At 44.7% G+C, this 19,088-nt stretch overlaps 1 protein-coding gene across 8 annotated transcripts in view; it reads right to left on the minus strand.

The window, feature by feature from the left end:
• Positions 1–19,088, minus strand: part of CADM3 (cell adhesion molecule 3) — a 379,565-nt gene that overhangs the window by 115,557 nt on the left and 244,920 nt on the right. The gene's annotated exons all lie outside the window — the stretch shown is intronic.

Genomic DNA, 19,088 nt, shown 5'->3' on the forward strand with positions numbered 1-19,088 from the left:
ACAGAAAGCAACATGAAGCTCACCGAGATGATGTGAAGGGTGACCGCATTTGTTCCCACATTTTTACCTGAGCTTTTACATTTTGAGTGAAGAATAATTGTGGATAATGGAATATTACCTGTATAGCTTCTCACCATCCAATAGCAAAGCAATTCTTCTGGAGACCATAGTCCTGCGCAAGTTCTCCAAGTTCTCACCACCCAATATATGGTTATGGGTTCTATACAGGATTTTACCACCCAATGTCAAAGCAATTACTCTGGAGAAAAGAGCCCTGGGCAGGTTCTGACCACCCAAAGCAAAAAAAATTCCTCTGGGGAGAAGAGTGCTTTGCAGGTTCTCATCACCCAATAACAATTGCTTTGTAGAGGGGAGGACTGGACATGTTGTCATCAACCAAAACACTTCTTCTCCAGAAGTTCTCATCACCCAAAGGGAAACAATTCCTCTCGAGAGAAGACCCCTACGCAGATTCTGATCACCCAATCGCAAAACAATTTCGAGAGAGAGGAGACCCCTGCATAGGTTCTCGTCACCCAATGACAAAGCAATATCCTCTGGAGAAGAGAGGTCTGGACACGTTGTCACCACCCAAAACACTTATTATCCACAAGTTCTCATCAACTGAAGCAAAACTATTCCTCTGGAGAGGGGAGCTCTCCCCAGGTTCTAGAGGAGAGCCCTGGACACGTTGTCATCGACCAAACACTTCTTCTTTACACACAGGTTCTCACCACCCAAAGCAAACACAATTCCTCTTGAGAGGATAGCCCTGCACAGGTTGTCACCACACAAAGCAATTATAATTCCTCTCGAGAGGTGAACTCTGCACAAGTTCTCACCACCCAAAGCAAACACAATTCCTCTTAAGAGGAGAGCCCTGCACAGGTTCTTACCACCCAAAAACAAAGTAATTCCTCTGGAGAGGAGAGGTCTGGGCACGTTGTCACCACCCAATACCAAAGTAATATCCTCTGGAGAGGAGAGGTCTGCACAGGTTCTCACCACCCAATAACAAAGTAATATCCTCTGGAGAGGAGAGCACTGCACAGGTTCTCACTACCAATAACAAAGCAAATCTCTAGAGAGGAGAGCTCTGCAGAGGTTCAACCAACCAGGATTTGACTCCTTCTCTACGAATGACCTCACAGTTGCAGCATGGCATGCATGTATGTCCTTGCTTGGGTCAATTTCTTACCTCTTTGTTTATGAACACTACAGTTGACAGTCTTCACCACCCAAGGATGATACAGATCTGTCCTTCCTTACCTTAGTTCTTGGCTTGGCTAGACATATCCCACTATAGATAGTCAAAGATGACTAACTTTGACAAAAACATTAATTCTAGATCCTCTCTCAGGAAATGTTTTTGCTATATAAACAATTGAAATCTTTAAAAATTTTGGAAAGGTTAGGGTGGACACATTGGACACATCTGTATTTTTATTTTACGGAGCTCTTCAATAGGTGTTTACGAATTTGCACTGAAGGAACATTAAGCTAAGGTCAAGTTCTCCAAAGCACTGAGCATGGAGACCATAACTGGAGCATTGGAGGGACTTATTGTTAGTCCTTTCATAATATCCATAGTAACAAAATATGTTGTTGAGTTGTGTGTGTATTCTAGCCATGTGGAAACATCAGTCAATACCGACCCTCTCGGTCTAGTCTCCAAGGTAATTACCCAGGTCCAAATTGCACCACAGTTTGTTCTGCGCTCCTTTAATTGAGCCATACTTGTAGAGAACCCTTTAAAAGGAACGATTATGAATCCATCTTATCTGTCGCCGCACATAACAAATCGCTATTTCATACACTTTTCAATTTATATTCTAACAATTATTTGTTATTTATTGCTGTCCGTAGCTTTTTCTTCTCGGCAATTTTCTGTCAATTTTGTTCCTGATTGTCACAACTGTCCTATTCTTGCGGCTGACAAGTATTAATGCTCGACTACTTATTATTCTGACAGGCAACGGGTAAATCTATGTACGGATTCACTGAATGCAAAGGGATTAACTCTCCTTCACCCGCTAAAAAAAAGAAAAAAGCTGAGGCTCGCTTCTTCAAATTTACAAGACTCGGAAAGTCTACGGTACCGGCGTAACCAAATAATAGGCACAAAATGGACGCTGAAGCATAATCACATGCTTCTGCACATCTGAGCTGTGATGTCAAGTATTACAGGTGCTGTTCCTTTTTGGCTATACTTTATTAGCGACACAAAGAAGCATATATCAGATGCTGAAGATCCCCCATTCACCGAAAATGAGGCCATTATTTCCCTTTAGAGAGAGAGGGTATATTGACCTCTTCAATTTTACCGTCTTTTGCCATGTGTTAGAATGGAGAACATGATATCTCATTTTTAGTTTTCCAATGTAAAATTATTAAAAAGGTATACCGACCCAAGGAAAAATAGACCATAATTGGTGGAAGTCATAGTCATTCATAGTTATTCAAAGTTTTTAAGGTGGAAGGTAGACTTAAGTCTCACCTCTGAATAAACCTATCCAAAGATTTTTTTGACTGGGCATCCAACTGACTTGAGGAAGGTGGATTATGTGTTTCGTGGATTAGATTTTTTTCTGCTTTGACTTACCACAAATGGTGGACCCATATCTTCTATCAGGAAGACATATGTCCCGTTACTCCTAACTGGTAAGACTTCTGCTAAAACAAACTGCAGCTAGATTCCTCTACTGCATAATTGCCAACTTTTCTTCAATATGTGTGAAGCTTGCAAAACAAAGGGAGAGACCTTCTGGACAATTTGACAAGGCTTCCAAAAACCAGCTCTTCCAGAAGATTTTTTGTGTGCTGTTGATTATTTTTTTTCACTATGACCATAAATGGCGGACCCATATCTTCTATCAGGAAGACATAAGTCCCGTTACTCCTATTTGGTAAGACTTCTCCTCAAGAAAAAGTGCAGTCAGATGCCTCTACCCCATAATTGTCAACTTTTTTACATCACCTGTGAGGATGGTGAAAAAAAGAAGAGACCTTCTGGACAATTTGACAGAAGTTGCCAAAACCAGCTCTTCCAGAAGAATTCTTGTTCCCAGGTGTCTAAATGCCTTTCCTAAATGGAGCTCACATTTTGTTCTTGTAAAGTACAATATCTCAAAATGTCAACCCATTGTCATCCTAGAGTAGAGTCTTTACTCCCGATTGAAGAGCTGAACTTTTCAACAAACGGTCAACTCTCGAATACTAGACTTGAGATCTCCCAGACAAAGGAAAGGCTTACCGTACTCCGCAAAGAGTTGACAAATATCTCAATCCATAGAGACGTCTCCCGGAAAGCAGTGCTCTACCAACATGTTCTTTGTCATATCGCCAAACCCTGATGTCCTGAGGCAGGTTCAGTTGGCAGAAAGGGCAACTAGCTTCTGGAAAGAGGTAATTGGTAAGACTTCTCCTCAAGGAAAAGTGCAAACAGATGTCTCTACCTCATAATTGCCAACTTTTCTACAACACCTGTGAGGCTCACGAATAACAGAAGACACCTTCTAGACAATTTGACAAAGCTTTCCAAAACCAGCTCTTCTAGAAGATTTCTTGTTTCCAGGTGTCCAAATGCCTTTCCTAAATGGAGATTACATTTTGTTCTCTTAAAGTACAATATCTCAGAATATCAACCATTTTTCAACCTTTGCTCCAGATTGAAGAGCTTAATTTCCCAACAAACGGTCAACTCTCGAATACCAGACATGACATCTCCCAGAGAAAGGTAAGGTCTACCATACTGTGTAAAGAGTTGACAAATACGAGTATCTTGGTCCATACAGAAGTCTCCCAACAGCCTCCCAGAAAGCAATGCTCTCCCAACATGTTCTTTATAATATCACCAGACCCTGAGGCACGTTCAGTTGTCAGAAATGGAAATTAGTTTCTGGAAAGAGGGCCCAAATATTATTGGAATGATTTTATGTGTATCACTACCAATTTTGCAATGCCCCCTGGACTGGGCTTCCTGGGACAGATGACAAAGACAACTGTGTCCTTGAGACAATGCAAGAATTGTGCATGCTTGGTATAAAAGACCCTCAGCAGGTATCAAGCCAACAGTGAGAACTATTAGGCCCTGCAGTGCTACTTGCCTTAGACAGGATGACAGATTTGTTGGGAAAGTAATTCAATATAGCGGTCTGTACAATTCACCCGGCCTGATTGTGAAAGTGCTCATGAACTGTACTGTTCCCTGGAGATGCCTCCTTCAATAAAAATAATTTATGGCTCTGTGTTGTCTGTGCCCACAGTAAACACTTTGTTCATTTGCAGGAGAGATCTCCGGCACCAGGAAAAAGCAGAAATCTACCTTATTTAGAGGAGTACACCCAAACTTCCCTTATAAACAGACCTTCATTGTCAAAATGACCTAAGAATCAAATATTGTTATCAGTCTTCAAATTGGAAGCTTCCATTTAGTAGTTTGTACCACAATATGTAAAACAGAAAGCCCCAGCTCTTCTACTGGCATCAATGAATCAATACATTCTATTATTTCAAGATTAGCTCTTGAAAAAACACAACTTTTTATCAGAGCTCCCCTTGTCTGTCTATGAAACGCTAGACCATCAAAAGGGGGGGTCCTCCAAAAGCAGAGAACTAATTTTTTTTTCGGGACGAGTTATGTCTAGTGTTGAGCGGACCCGAACTGTAAAAATCCGGATCCGCGCGGTTTCAGCGTCCGATCCGGGTCTGACCTGGACCCGGGAATCCGGCTACACGATCCGGATTCGGGAATTTTTTTTTTCCTCTCTCTCTCTCTCGCTCTCGCTCGCGTCCCCGGATTCCACTCCCCATTGACATATATGGGGCCGAACTCCGGATCGGATCCGGACTTCTTATTCAACCCGCCGGATAGCTGCCGGATCCGGATTTTACACTATCCGCTCAACGCTACTTATGTCATATTTTCTTACATCCCTGAAATCTATTTTTTAGTATGGTCCGTCCTGATCTTAAATTTTTGCCAATATTTGTTACTCTATATTACACCTCAATATGGGGCCTAAACATGGCATCATGTGATGAGGTGGAGCTAATAAATATCCATACCACCCAAGTATCCAAAATCCAATTGAAAAATCCTAAATTTTAGGTACTCTCGGCTTTGTACTGACATGTTAAGGTATTTGGGTCCCCAACCAGGAACTGTGTAGTAATTTGCAAGTATTAAAAGACTCACCAGGGGTGGTCTTTGTGGTAATCTTTGAGACTGTGGTCCCAGCTCTATTCAGGTCATTGACCAGATCCTCCCATGTTGTTTTGGGCTGATTCCTCACCTTTCTCAGAATTATTTAACCCCACGAAGTGAGATCTTGCATGGAGCACTAGACCGAGTAAGATTTACAGTCATCTTGTGTTTCTTCAATTTTCTTCCACAGTTGTTGCCTTCTCACCAAGCTGCTTGCCTATTGTCCTGTAGCTGATCACAGCCTTATGCAGGTCTACAATTTTGTCCCTGGTGTCCTTAGACAGCTCTTTGGTCTTGGCCATGGTGGACAGGTTGTAGTGTGATTGAGTGTGTGGACAGGTGTCTATTATACAGGTAACGAGGTTGAAACAGGTGCAAATAATACAGGTAATAAGGGCAGAGTAGGAGAAAAAATAACAGGTTTGTGAGAGCCAGAATTCTTGTTGATTGGTAGGTGATAAAAATTATACAGTGTGATTTTATGGATGTTTTTGGATTCCGTCTGTCACAGGTGAAGTTACCTATGATAAAAATTATAGACCTCTCCATTCTTTCTAGGTTGGAAAACTTTAAAAATTGGCAAATACTTATTTTCCCCCTCTGTATACATTTCTCAGTTGGGTCACTGGGGAGGAGATAAAGGAGTAGCTACACAGAATATGCCTTGCTTTTAGGGTAAAAATCCCTGGCTGCATCTAAAGGATGAGGACAGGCAGTGTAATGTCCCAACTCTTACGCATCCGTGCTGGATTTAGGTAATAAATCATCATCATCATGCTCCTCCACTTGCTCATTTCAGATATTATTCTTTTGGGGGGAAACTACAGTTTTCAGCGTGCCCTAACAGCTACAGACCTTTAGAAGCTTCCTGGGTGTTCTATTTGTTTTTCAAAATCTTCTGAACTCCTCAGGGGCGGGGTTAGAGGAGTGGCTTAACAAAAAACTGCAGTTTATTTGTCCTCTGTGCATTTTTTCAAAGTTAGGACGTATGAGAACCAAGCATAGGACTGACATATGCGATTTTTTTAATAAAACACTGGGAAAATTTTAAGTAATAATACACATACCCGTGTCTAGCTTAGGCTCCTCAAAAAAAGTCATAAGATATTTTTCCAAAATCTTGTTAGATGTGAAGAGAAGACATAGTGTATCCCTGTTTTAAGCATTATGTAGTCACACACGTAATATGGATCTGCCCTTTAAATGTTTAACTCCCAGAATCCTTTGTGCCTCGGGCTCGTCAGTCTTCCTGTCTCTCCCTCATGAGCACTGGTGGGGACAGAAGTAGGTCAAGCCACCGGTGCTCTGACATTCGCAGGCAGCTGCTGGGGCCTCATTAGTTGCATTTAACACACACATCACTCCCTGCTCTTCTCCCGACAGGAGACCTGCAGCTTTAATTGTGCTGGATAGGCCTCCCTCTAATTAGAGCAGTCCTAATTACAGCCGCCTCGTTAACACTAGTGAAGCTCCCGTTAAGGACGCTAGAAAGGGCATCACATTTTTTTTCCCCCCTCTTCTTTTGTCATGGCTGCTGGGCATTTTAACTACTTTGGTGCCACAAGAGCGGACTTGCCAACGCGACATGTGTGGCGTGACATTGAAATGACATTGTCACCGCTTGCCTGACGTTCTCACGTAGCTAATTTAGCGCTGCCTGCCTAGAAATAAATGCCTTTACATACAACATAAACCTCATTTGCCCAAGGTTACAGATGACACAATTACTAATTCCATCTGTGATAAATCAGGATATCGCGGGAGTATTTTAGTTGTGTAAGTAAAATTTAATTATATTGCCCTCTAGCTGTGATAAATAATAAATACAATGGGACGAAACTGAAGGTGCAGAGTGCGGAGGGAGGTTTCTGCAACTTGATTCCGAAAATTGGTAATAAAATTAATGACTGCCCATACGTTAATAAACTCCCGGCATGCTTTGCCGATCAGCTAGGTGTAATTGTGGGACATCTACGCTTCCCTCTAACACTACTACTGCTTCCAGTGATCAATTTAAGGGACTTTTTAGGATTTAGTAAAAATGGAATTTGTTAAGGCCGCTTTACACGCTGCGATATCGGTATCGATATCGCTAGCGAGCATACCCGCCCCCGTCGGTTGTTCATCACGGGCAAATCGCACAACATCGCTAACACCCATCACACGGACTTACCTGCCCAGCGACGTCGCTGTGGCTGGCAAACCGCCTCCTTTCTAAGGGGGCGATTCGTTCGGCATCACAGCGACGTCACTAAGTGGGCGCCCAATCAAAGCGGAGGGGCGGAGATGAGCGGGACGAACATCCCGCCCACCTCCTTCCTTCCTCATTGTGGGCGGCGCAAGTACAAGGTTGTTCCTCGTTCCTAGGGGGTGACACGTAGCGATGTGTGCTGCCGCAGAAATGACGAACAACCTGCGTCCTGCAACAGCAACGATAATCGGGAATGGAACGACGCATCAACGATCAATGATAAGGTAAGTAATTTTGATCGTTAACAGTCGTTCCTGCGTTTCACACGCAAAGACGTTGCTAACGAGGCCGGATGTGCGTCATGAGTTCCGTGACCCCAACGACATCTCGTTAGCGATGTCGTTGCATGTAAAGCGGCCTTTAATCAGCTGAATCCAATTAGTGCTGTTTTCTTTCAAGGTGGTTGAGTCAAGGTACCCCACTAGGGGGTGAAGGGACTCAGGTAGGAAAAGATCTCCTGAGTGTGGTTAGACAGAAGCCCACTAACTAGAGCTCGCTAACACAAGAGCAGGGATAGTCGATCAGTCAGGGTCTAAGCCGGGATGTCACGTCTGTACCGAGGAGAAAACAAGCCAAAGTCACAAAACAGAGCAGAGGTCAGATACCGGGAGAGCAAGGATGTGGGGAATACAAGACAAGACAGGACAGTAGACCAGAGGACAGGGAGGTATGGAGGAAAAGTCGGGTAGGAGGGATGGAGGAACAGAGATCAGGACAGGCTGGGGAAACAGAGGTCAGGTCGGGGGGACAGAGGTCAGGTCAGGCAAAGGGATGGAAGTCAGGTCGAGCAAGGGGAATTGAGGTCAGGACAAACAGTACCAGGTAGCAGGACAAGAAACAGAGAACTTCTCACACGAACGGAGCCAACAGCAGAGCCGGTAATATGACTGGCGGCGTCCCGGAGGCAGCTGCACCAAGATATGGTGACGTGACCCCCCGTAATGAGGCCAGAACAAACAGGCCCCTCTCAAGAGACCTAAACCCTGGAGGTAGGATACATGCACCGGCTCAGGAACGGCAGAGCCATGCATGAATCATGACAGGTTGGTCCACCATATTGACTTATCGCTAGTCCACAAGATAGGTGATAAGTGACTGATCACTGGGACTGCCACCAATTCCGAGAGCAGGTGAGGAGAGATGGTCACACGTGCACCACTGCTTATTTAAACGGGTCACTTCTTTGTCCATGGGACTGACAAAAAACATTCCCATAGACAGTTTTTGCACCTTCAGATGCATTTTGGATCACCATGGTCAGACAGACATGGGATAGGTGATAAGTTAATATGGTGGGCCAACCTCTTTAAAAAATAATGAAGGCTTATCTACTGTAAGGTCCTCACCCTTATACCGAACCACACTCAATAGTGAAGATGTCTTCTAGTCTGAAGAAGGAAACAGCAAAATGTTTTAATAGAAACGTTAAGGGCTCACCAAAAATTCTAAGGTCCCTAAATCCTATTGCCAATACCTCTTATGGTCTCTTAATGTCAACTTTAAAGCTTTTGATATGTAGTAATTGAAGGGTACAGTTGGCTTCTTCCATTGGTCATGTACGATGCAATTACTAAAGAATTAACATTAGAGTTGATCAATTCGATTTTAACTGCCTTGGACTACTATGGTAGTCTGTCTTTTCTTCTGCACCAGTATCTTTGTTTCACCATCCTGGGTGTCTAGGGGGCTTAGGAGGCCCCATGACAACATGTGAGGCCTAGCTACTAGGCTAATCAGACATCATGATGTGCATTGTGAAAAAATGTCATGAGGCTTAGGTAAGCACTAGAAGCGCACAGGTTTCCAGTCCAATGAATGACAATCAAAATGGTCATCTCTACTTAAGATAGTATTACTAATATAGTTTTTTTTTGTGTGTAGTTTCCACATCTTTCACAAAGTACACAGCACCAAGTATACAGTTCTGTGGCCTCTTATTGTGCTGATGTGAGATTCTGTGATTTTTAACAGTGGCTTTATGAGGATCATTGCATGTGCCCATGGCAGTTCCTAAAGAGTCAATATTTAGATCTGGACCTAATTCTGGTATGGGAACCTACACAGCAGGGCATTGTCACATAAAGTAGACAGTACACAGCACCCAGTACAGATTTATGCGTCCTCTTTTCACAGTTCAATGAGGTCCTGTCATTTCGAGTTGCAGCCTTGCTCCTGAGCGCCTCAGGTGCCTATGGCAGTTCCTGAAGAGCAAATATTTAGCTCTGGATCTGATTCTGCTATGGGAACCTACACAGCAGGGCATTGTCATGTAAAGTAGACAGTACACAGCATAAAGTACATGTTTATATGGTCTCTATTTAAATTTCAATGAGGTCCTGCCATTTTGAGTTGGAGTCTTGCTGCTGAGCGTCTCAGGTACCCATGGCAGTTCCTGAAGAGCCAATATTTAGATCTGGACCGGATTCTGGTATGGGAACCTACACGGTGGCCTTGTGAGGATCATCGCATGTTCCCATGGTAGTTCCTCAAGAGTCAATATTTAGCTCTGGAGTTGATTCTGGTATGGGAGCCTACATGGCAGGGCATTGTCACATAAAGTAGACAGTACACAACATCAAGTACATATTTATGTGGCCTCTTTTCACACCTCAGTGAGGTCCTGTTATTTTGCAGCTTTGCTACTGAGCATTTCAGGTACCCATGGCAGTTCCTGAGGAGTCCATATTTAGATCTGGACCTGATTCTGGTATGGGAACCTACATGGCAGGGCATTGTCACATAAAGCAGATAGTACATAGCACCCAGTACAGATTTATGTGGCCGCTTTTCACACTTCAATGAGGTCCTGTCGTTTCGAGGTGCAGCCTTACTACTGAGCATCTCAGGTACCATGGCAGTTCCTGAAGAGTCAATAATTAGATCTGGACCTGATTCTGGTATGGGAACCTACATGGCAGGGAATATTGTCACATAAAGCAGATAGTACACAGCACTCAGTACAGATTTATGTGGCCACTTTTCACACCTCAGTGAGGTCCTGTCATTTCGCGTTGCAGCCTTACTACTGAGCGTCTCAGGTGCCCATGGCAGTTCCTAAATAGTCAATGTCTAGACGTGGACCTGATTTGAATTGGGTAATACACAGCACCAAGTATTGATTTTTGTGGATTAATATTAGGTTGTGTCATTTCGATTTGCAGCCGAGTTTCTTAGCTACCTATACCAGTTCTTAAAAGGTCAATGTCTAGACCCAGACCTGATCCCCGGTTACCGTCAGCAGCTCATAGTCACATAAAGAAGACCATATCAACATAAAAAAGCTATTTTCAGAGAAAGAAAAATCAAGGTTAACTCTCAAGTACACAAGGAAGAATTGAACTTGCCCGGCACAATGCAGCTGTGTAAATCCTATTTACGGCACTTGGTGCCATGGCACAATGATGGGGTGAGCGTCTTCCGCACCCTGCACCCCCAAGCTATGTGAGACCTTTGTGTCTGATTCTCACACTATCGTTGGATAACTTATGATCCATGCAGTGTCTGGCAGGCAGGTTTGTAGGGAGAGGGAAAGCGTGGTAAATGGGACAGAAAACAGATTCCATTCTCGGTGGCTCCGGGAGCCGAGGAGGGGGTGCAGCTCCTTATAATCAATTACACCCAGTGCTGCCGAAGCTTTTCTGCGTTTATTTTATGCTCGGCCTGTCTTCTGTGTATTTATGGGGCTGTACTGTTGCCCGTCTATGCGTACTCTTCACTATTCATCATCCCCCCTCCTCTCGTTGCATTGTCATTCTTCTCTGTTTAACCAGGGTCTTTAATCCTTTATGCAGAGGACATTCATTGTTTTAATTTGCAGCCGTTTACTATCTTTCTTGTGTCCGCCCCCGACTCGCGTAATAGAGAGAACGACGACCTACCTTATTCCCACCGGCGGTAAACACACATTCTCCGAGACTCTCCCACTACTACCGGGAAGCGGCTTCACGCTGTTCATCTACTAACGCTGTCCATATAATTCGCCACTAATAAGGCTCATCTATTATTTCCTGATCGCGTCACGGCTCCTAAGAGATTAAATGGCGGCTGTGTTGTCGTCTTGATCATTAAAACTGTCCTATTAAGCGAATAATAGTTTAGAGGGAAAGTGGGGTCTAAAATTAAGCTTTAATTAATATTGGCAAATTGGAATGTATTTTCCTTCGAGTTTGACTTCTCTTTTCTTTATTTCTCTTTGCCTGATAATCCTCAAAAAGCTGCTGTTGACTGATCTCATATTCATATTCGGTACTTGTATTTAGGGCACTGAGCTTAAAACATGGTAGATTGTGGTATAATTGCCCCTGTATGAGATAATTAAAAGGATTGTCCCACAGACAACGTATATTTTAATCAATAGATCTTGGAATAATAATACTTTTCGCAACTGGATGTGTTTAAAAAAATGTTCCTGTGCTGAGATAATCTTCTATATGTGTCCCTGCTGCGTACTGTGTAATGGCCGTGTCTGACCGTACAGGGACATAGTCTGATCATACCACATCTCCTGGGCAGGGGAGTAAACAAAAGAGTATAATGAACAGCAAGGGATCACAAATAATTCTTTCTGTGAGGTAAAACATTTTTTTCTGGAAGGTAAAACATTCTTTTTAAACAGGCAAGGAATTTTTTTACCTCACAGAAAGCAGCAGCTGCGATCCCATGCTGTCTTGTCTACATACTGTCATGATCCGCGGTGCTCTGCTCTCCAGCGGAGCCAATGTTCTGTATTATGCTCCAGGTGACGGGTTGCTTCTCAGCCTTTGGGTCCTGCGCTGGTGCGGGGAGGGGGTCTGTTTTCAGGAGCTTCGTTTCAGGTGAGTCCTCGGCTTCATTAGAGAGCAACTTCACCTGGAATGCTGCCAGTCGTAGTTCCTGCTCTGCAGTGAGTTCTCTGACTAACATGAGTTTTGTTGTTCTGATCTTGCCTCTCTATGCTGGACATTTTTTACCCTTCTCTGCCCATTTGCCTGACTCTGACGTTATCCATCTGGCTTCTGACCTCTGGCTTGTACCCTGACCTCGTCTCTACTTGCTCTCTGTGTACCTTATCTGACTTCCTGGCTTCTGATCTCCAGCTTGTACTCTGACCTCAACTCCGCTCGCTCCCTGTATACCTTGTTTGCCTTCCTGGATTCTGATCTCCAGCTTGTACCCTGACCTCAACTCTGCTCGCTCCCTGTATACCTTATTTGCCTTCCTGGATTCTGATCTCCAGCTTGTACCCTGACCTCAACTCTGCTCGCTCCCTGTATAACTTATTTGCCTTCCTGGATTCTGATCTCCAGCTTGTACCCTGACCTCAACTCTGCTCGCTCCCTGTATACCTTGTTTGCCTTCCTGGATTCTGATCTCCAGCTTGTACCCTGACCTCAACTCCGCTCGCTCCCTGTATACCTTGTTTGCCTTCCTGGATTCTGATCTCCAGCTTGTACCCTGACCTCAACTCCGCTCGCTCCCTGTATACAATGTTTGCCTTCCTGGATTCTGATCTCCAGCTTGTACCCTGACCTCAACTCTGCTCGCTCCCTGTATACCTTATTTGCCTTCCTGGATTCTGATCTCCAGCTTGTACCCTGACCTCAACTCCGCTCGCTCCCTGTATACCTTGTTTGCCTTCCTGGATTCTGATCTCCAGCTTGTACCCTGACCTCAACTCTGCTCGCTCCCTGTATACCTTATTTGCCTTCCTGGATTCTGATCTCCAGCTTGTACCCTGACCTCAACTCCGCTCGCTCCCTGTATACCTTGTTTGCCTTCCTGGATTCTGATCTCCAGCTTGTACCCTGACCTCAACTCTGCTCGCTCCCTGTATACCTTATTTGCCTTCCTGGATTCTGATCTCCAGCTTGTACCCTGACCTCAACTCTGCTCGCTCCCTGTATAACTTATTTGCCTTCCTGGATTCTGATCTCCAGCTTGTACCCTGACCTCAACTCTGCTCGCTCCCTGTATACCTTGTTTGCCTTCCTGGATTCTGATCTCCAGCTTGTACCCTGACCTCAACTCCGCTCGCTCCCTGTATACCTTGTTTGCCTTCCTGGATTCTGATCTCCAGCTTGTACCCTGACCTCAACTCCGCTCGCTCCCTGTATACAATGTTTGCCTTCCTGGATTCTGATCTCCAGCTTGTACCCTGACCTCAACTCTGCTCGCTCCCTGTATACCTTATTTGCCTTCCTGGATTCTGATCTCCAGCTTGTACCCTGACCTCAACTCCGCTCGCTCCCTGTATACCTTATTTGCCTTCCTGGATTCTGATCTCCAGCTTGTACCCTGACCTCGGCTCTGCTTGCTCCCTGTATACCTTGTTTGCCTTCCTGGATTCTGATCTCCAGCTTGTACCCTGACCTCAACTCCGCTCGCTCCCTGTATACCTTGTTTGTCTTCCTGGATTCTGATCTCCAGCTTGTACCCTGACCTTGGCTCCGCTCGCTCCCTGTATACCTTATTTGCCTTCCTGGATTCTGATCTCCAGCTTGTACCCTGACCTCAACTCCGCTCGCTCCCTGTATACCTTATTTTCCTTCCTGGATTCTGATCTCCAGCTTGTACCCTGACCTCAACTCCGCTCGCTCCCTGTATACCTTGTTTGCCTTCCTGGATTCTGATCTCCAGCTTGTACCCTGACCTCGGCTCCGCTCGCTCCCTGTATACCTTATTTGCCTTCCTGGATTCTGATCTCCAGCTTGTACCCTGACCTCAACTCCGCTCGCTCCCTGTATACCTTATTTTCCTTCCTGGATTCTGATCTCCAGCTTGTACCCTGACCTCGGCTCCGCTCGCTCCCTGTATACCTTATTTGCCTTCCTGGATTCTGACCTCCTGCTTGTACCCTGACTCCGGCACTGCTTGCGCCCTGTGTACCTTATATGACTTACTAGCTTCTGACTACTGGCATGTTTGACTTTCCTGTCTCTAGTAGCTTCTAGTGACACCTAGTGGCGTATTGTCACACATACTCTTTTTCTTCTTCTCCTGCTGTCCTGTCTGTATACTGTATTGTGTAATGGCCGTGTCTGACCAAGCAAGAACATGGCATGGACATACCCACAGCTCCTGGGCAAGGGAGTAAACAAAAGAGTATAATGACAGAACAGCGAGATATCACAGCTAATTCTTTATGTGAGGTAAAACATTTTTTTTCTGTGAGGCAAACATTCTTTTTAAACAGGCAAGGATTTTTTTTACCTCACAGAAAGCAGCAGCTGCAATCCCATGCTGTCCTGTCTATATACTCTTTTGCTTCCTCCCATGCTGTCCTATGTGTATACTGTATTGTGTAATGGCCATGTCTGACTGTGTAGGAATATAGTCTGAACATACCACAGCGTTTGGACAAGAAAGTAAACAAAAGAATATGAAGACAGGACATCATCAAACTGCAGCTGATTCGTTCTGTGAGGTAAAACAATTTTTCTGTGAGGTAAAACATTCTTTTTAAACAGGCAAGGAATTTTTGTTTTTACCTCACAGAAAGCAGCAGCTGCGGTCCCATGCTGTCCTGTCTATATACTCTTTTGCCTCCTCCCCTACTGTCCTGTCTGTATACTGCAGTGTGTAATAGCCTTGTCTGACTGTGCAGGAACATGGTCTGAACATACCACAGCTCTTGGGTAGAGAAGTAAACAAAAGAGTATAACGACAGAACAGCAAGGGATCACAGCTGATTCTTTGTGTGAGGTAAAAAAAAAAATTCTGTGAGGTAAAACATTCTTTTTAAACAGGCAAGAACTTTTATTCACCTCACAGAAAGCAGCAGCTGAGATGTCATACTGTCCTGACTATATACTATTTTGCATTCTCCCCTGCTCTCCTGTTTGTATACTCTTGATTTCTCCTCGGCCGAAAAGTTGTGGTATGATTAGACCATATTCCTGCACGGTCAGACACGGCCATTACACAGTACACAGCAGGGAAACATATATAAGATTATCTCATTACAGGGACATTTTTTTTAACACATCCAATTGTGGAAATTATTATTATCTGTTAATTAAAATGTACATTGTTCGCGAGATATAAGAAACAAAAATTATAATTGAATAAAACACAGATATAGGATCTGTCAACAGCAGTAAATCAGTTGGTGGTAGGAAGAGACAACTGTACAAAATAATCTAGTCTTTTTAACCAAGTGGGTGTGGTCCTCAACTCTTCTCTGTTGGCATCTTCTTGAAGACCACATACAGTAGGTAACAATTTTCGATAATCTGGCCTACGTAGCTAAATTGTAACACCTGCCTGGATCACCAGACTCAGGGGGATGTAATGGACAAACTAGAGGGAAGCCCCTCACCAAGCAGGACCCCCAGAACCCTGAAACCCTTTAACCCCTATACAGGGATTTGGAATTACACAGGGCCCGGGTGATCACTACCTGTGGAAGGCTGCAGTCCGATGAGAGTAGTCGTCAGGCAGGGTCAAACCAGGAATAGCAGAACAGGACAGAATCGGCAGGCAAGGATGTAATCAGAAAACATGAGGTCAAATCCGGATCGGGCAGTGAGGTACAAAAACAGCAGGCAGGAGGGTAGTCAGAAAACACGCAGAAGTCAGCACACAGGAATCACAAAACAGAATAGGGCAGATCAGGAGCCAGGAAATCAGAACTATCTCTGGCAGAGGTCAGCAGACAGGAGGAGAACTAAGAAGGGTGTGGTGTCTTCCCATTGGCTGTAGCTGAACGCTGGCAACTTCAGCTGGAAGACACACGCCACCCACAGTCAGCCAGTGGTACTGCAGATCCCAAGATAACCCAGCCCAGTGGATGATCGGAGCCTGCGTCCACCGGTGCCGCTGGCATCGACTCCTCTCCCATCACCAGCACCATCCATGGCAGGAACACAGCGTTGCCTGGCGATCGGAGCAGAAGTCGCTGGAGCAGACTCCGGCGGTGACGTAACACAAATAGGCACCCACAGAAAATAGATAAATGCCACACCCTGTTGGCTAAATAGACTAGCTTTATATTCAGGGAAGAAGGAATGAATAGGTGCAGGAAAAAAAGAAAAAACACATCAAATTCTTTGTCCTCTGATGTCACATTTCACTGATGTCATCGATTTGCCTTGACATTGCGTTGACGAGGAGTCTTTGACATCATTTTGTCAGATATACTCAACGACAAGCTCTTCTTCATCCGAGCTACAGTATCATTCTCCAGACATTTTGAGATTTCACCTCCCAAATCATCTGCATTTCCCTGCTTCCACCTCCTTTTCCCTCCCTTGATAGATGTCTCTCTTCCCCTCCATCCTCTTCCTCTCGCGCACATCACAAGTGCTGCACTGAGCTCGGAGACCTGGCTGAGATGAAAGCTCTCCACAGTCTATGCACAGTGATAGTCCGTGCCGCCACGTTCATTAATTTACTGCCAAAAAGCCTCTTTTGGGCGCCTGATGAATACTTCTCATCATTTACAAACCTGACATGCCCGTCTCTCCTTGATGTGCGAAATTCAGAATAAAAGCGCTTGTCGCAAAGTTCTATTGTAGATCCAACTCATGAGGGATCAAAAGGTGGAACACGTAGAGATACACCACTCCTCTGTGAGCCTATCCGGCACGTCACACATTAAAACTGGCTTGTAGACCAACTACTTTGACGAGTCTAATGAGTTCAACCAAGCACAAGGTCTGATGTGGTGTTCAGGAGGTTAAAACCCATAATCCTTCGCTGTAGAAGAACTCGCTGACTTTATATTCCCTGAGAAACTGGTAAAGAACATTGATGTGCAGCTTATAATATCTTCTGACATCTCATGAAGAAGTCGGTTTAATGTTTTAAGGGCTTAATACCAACCAATGTCAGACGTGATTAAATTACCCTACCTGTAAATATACGACTGTATCTGTTTATAGGTCAAGTATACCTCGGAGTAGCGTAGAAGAATTGGTAGTGTTGAGATGTGAATGAAGATGACATAGCTACAAGGAGGTTGGAGTATGTAATTTAAAAGAAAAACAAACAATGGACAAAAATGTGAACTTCGGGAACTGTCACCTAAGAGTAGGTTTCCAGACCAGGCTCCTCAAAATCTAGTTCAACGTTCCTTACAAGAAGTAAAAGACTTGCGATGAACTAGATTTGACGATGGTCAACGAGAAGTATCCAACCACAAAAAAATATTTTTCCAGCCTTGTATAAGAAGAGGTACCCAAAAGAAACAGGTATTGTCCTCTGAAAGGAGGAGTACTTGAGGTACGGGCTTTCGGCACTAGGAAGGGTTCCACAAACATTCACCTAATGGTGGAAGCATGTTCTACAAGCACCACAACCTATTGGGTACCCCATTGCATAGCTTTTTTGACTAAGGGGGGCTTTACACGCAACATCATCGCTAACGAGATGTCGTTGGGGGTCACAGAATTCGTGACGCACATCCGGCCTGGTTAGTGACGTTGTTGCGTGTGAAATGTACGAACGGCCGCTAACGATCAAAATGACTCACCTAATCGTTGATTGTTGACGCATCGTTCTAATCCCAAATGTCGTTGCTGGTGCTGGACGCAGGTTGTTTGTCGTTCCTGAGGCAGCACACATCACTACGTGTGACATCCCAGGAACGAGGAGCAACACCTTTCCTGCGTCCTCTGGCAACAAAGTGGGCGTGTCTTTCGTTCGGCTGCTCTCCACCCCTCCGCTTCTATTGGACGGCTGCCATGTGACGTCGCACGAACCGCCCCCTTACAAAGGAGGTGGTTCGCCGGCTACAGCGACGTCGTTGGGAAGGTAAGTATGTGTGACGCGTCCTAGCAATGTTGTGCGCCACGTGCAGTGATTTGCCCGTGATGCACAACTGACGGGAGCGGGTGCAACCGGCAGCGTGCATGTAAAGTGGCCTTAAGGCTAGCCATACATATTAGATGGCTGTCAGCCGAATAATGTAGCCATCTCAGCCAACGTTTGGCCAATCGAACACTCCTGTGTTCTCTATGAGGAAGACTCTGACTGACATAACAGTCTGGGGCTTATTTCCGGGAGAAGAATGCAATCAGCAGTCCGAAATTGGATTTGAGTGAGCGACATCTCCCCCGACCATCAGTAAGCTGATGTCCCCATACACATTACACCATCAGTCAAACATGTTGATATTGGTAGGGTCGAGTGAAATTAGTCTTGTGTACTTAAGAGTAGAAGAAAGGTTGAGAACCTATGAACTAAAGGTTGTACAAAAGGCACTATCTTTCCTATCAACATGAAAGACACCTGTCACGATTCCTCTGTGCAGAGTATCTTGCAGACTAGAAGATGCTCTGTTGCGTTTTCCTGAATTATGTTCCTGACAGTTACACGATTCCTCTTTGCAGAGCATTTTGCCTTTGGAGATGCTCTGCTGCACCTTCCTGAGCTAGCAGCTTGTTTGACAGCACAGGATTCCATGTTAAGACTGATTACTCAGGTGTTCCTCCTTACTGGTAATTGCTCAGGCTTTTTACTGAGCATGCTCGCCTAGAACTTTGCCAGTTGTATTTTCTGGTTCTGCTGTTGCCTCTGCTAGTGTTCTCATTTTTGAATTCTGACCCCGGATTGTTATTTGACTTTTCTCTGCCCGCTCCTTGTCCCAGTCGTGACCTTCTGCCAATTGACCTCGGACCATTACCTGACCACGTCCCTGTATTCTCCCTGAAC

Source organism: Anomaloglossus baeobatrachus, chromosome 12 (genome assembly GCF_048569485.1).
Source record: "Anomaloglossus baeobatrachus isolate aAnoBae1 chromosome 12, aAnoBae1.hap1, whole genome shotgun sequence".
Lineage (NCBI taxonomy): Eukaryota > Metazoa > Chordata > Amphibia > Anura > Aromobatidae > Anomaloglossus > Anomaloglossus baeobatrachus.